Below are 2,545 nucleotides of genomic sequence, written 5' to 3' on the forward strand. Positions count from 1 at the left end.
CTGCATATTGTGCACACATTGAGATTCCTACTAAACAAACACCCGCTGCCCCACCTACATTTAACGTTTATTATTATTGCTTTCACAGGCACTCAGGGCCCAGTGGAGCTGTTTTACCTGCCTGTCAGGAAGGTGCAATATGGTTGTCACGTTACCATGGTGACACAGAAGAAGAAGAAGAGGCAACTCCAGGGCAGGTGGAGAGAGGGATTATTCTGTTATTGCTTAACAAGCCTCAGGAGAGATAGGGGAAGGTGTTGGGGTCTTTGAGGTTGGTTCTGTTACAGTGAGTAAAAGTGGATGTTGTGGTGCACGGTTTCTGTATCCGGCTGTGGTTTTGTCACAGGATATTATTAGGGTTTATCTCATGCAAACACCCTGCAGAAACATTACCGGTAAAACAAGTAGCAGCAACTTTCCCTTCACTGCAGCAGTCAGACTTGAAACTCTAAACGTCTCCTCTGTGTTTTTGCACCACGAACCATAGTTTGAAGTCACTCTAGCATACCGCAGTATCTCTGTAAACAGAGTGGATGCATGTGACTGCTCTATTGGAACCAATAATAAAGTTGTTTCCTCATAGATGAAAGATTTATTTTGACCTATCTTTTCCCTATTCAACAACAAAAATCTGTATATTTGCTCTTCTCTTGAACATGGCAGCCAATTGTCTCTCTAACAACAGTGGATTTGTTCATAACATTAAGAGAAATCCACTACCCATCCATTCTACTATAGCCTCACCTTTGAGGGTTGTGGCGGGGATCTGCAGAAGCCATTCCCAGCCTTCAGTGAGAGGCGGGGTACACCCTGCATGGGTTACAGAGACAAGCAACCATTGACATTCACACAATTTAGAGTCACCATTTAACAGACCACCAGTCTGCATGTCTTTGGAGACACAGGGAGACAAATCCAAACTGCACACAGAAAGACCCTGGGAACCCTCTGCTGTGAGGCGACTAACCACCACACCGCCATGCCTACAAAAAAGTCTACAAATAAACCATAGACATATAATATGAACAATATATTAATCCCATTCTGATTGAATAAAGAAAAGACCATACTCTGCATTTTTTGGCACAAAAGGTACATGAATACTCAAAGAAATCATGTTATGTTTACTCATATTGTGCAAAATCCTCATAATATCTATCTGTGGGTTTTAGAAGAAGCACATACTTCATTGGAAATACAGAAAAACAATGTTTAACTGCAGTTCACGTGGAACCCTTCTCCACTTGGGCCTTCAAAGTTCTCAACAAGATCTGCACCCACGGCAGCTCGTTTGTCAGTGGAGTAAAAACGTCCCCGAACAGATGAAAATAGAAAGTAAAGTGGGTGGGATTGATAATAATCTGTCTAATCTGAAGCCAGGATAATGCGATTTTTTACTTTGTTAGCACGGACACTGATTCTCCTTCAGTGGAGATCTCCTCACGGGCTCCGCTGGATTCAGTGGCTGACAGAGGTGATGCCTCCTAAACTTGAGGAACTTAGACTCATGGTACCTGGGTCTCCTAATGACTCTATATGTCGTGTTGTTGTTGTTCTTTGTGAGAGAAAATCAATTAAATTATGTAAAAAGAAATCATACAAAATTATACATTTAACAGCGAATATGAATATGTAAAACCCTCAGGGACTAGCTGGCAACTTTTCAGGATGAAGCATCACTGAGCTCCATGTATTTGGAGATGGACTCATTGATGGACGCCTACATGTGTATAAACCTATATGTGAACAGTGTGAGATGCAGACACCTTTACATGTGTGAGCTTTGTTATCCAGCAGTAATAAAGTGTTCAAATAGTAATGGTTCAAATCACTGGTACAATCACATGAGCTGGGATTTACTGTGTATCGCTAATATAACATAGCTGCCGGGTGTATTCTGAATATGGGAAGTGAAACTGACTGCAGGGGGAGGTAAAGGTCCGGTTGAACTGTGGAACTAACAAGTCAAACATGAGGATGAATCTATTTAATTACCTTTTTTTGTCAATTTGACACTTTTTAACCACAGGAATGAAGAAGCACTACTTTATTTTTACTTTTCTTCAGAATCAATTATTTCATCATAAGCAATCTTCTGACATCTAAACTTATTTAGACTGGCTAATTTTGTGCTCAGGTTGGAAACTAGTGTTTATTTTCAGACGGAGCCTGTACAGGAAATCTTTCTGTTTTCAGCTGTTTCATTTCCCTCCTCCATTATTTCAATAAAGGGGAACTTCGCAAGGCTGAGTTGCCAAAGAGAAACTGCACGACTTCACTCTGAGCTCAGACCTTGACCCACAATGTCCCAGTCTGGTTCGGTAAGTTTTTTCAGTGAGCCCCACTTCTTTGTTTGGCTTGGCTTACATTGTTGTTTTTGATGGCATTTCCTGGAATGCATTGAGATTATGCTATTACGTTTTTAGACTTAATACATTCAAAAAGTTTTTTTTTCGAATGTAATTATGGCGGAATCATGATATTATTTTACAATGTGGAGGCTTTATTTTATATGAGAACATATATTTATCTCTATTTTTAAACT

This window comes from Platichthys flesus, chromosome 14, assembly GCF_949316205.1.
Source record: "Platichthys flesus chromosome 14, fPlaFle2.1, whole genome shotgun sequence".
Lineage (NCBI taxonomy): Eukaryota > Metazoa > Chordata > Actinopteri > Pleuronectiformes > Pleuronectidae > Platichthys > Platichthys flesus.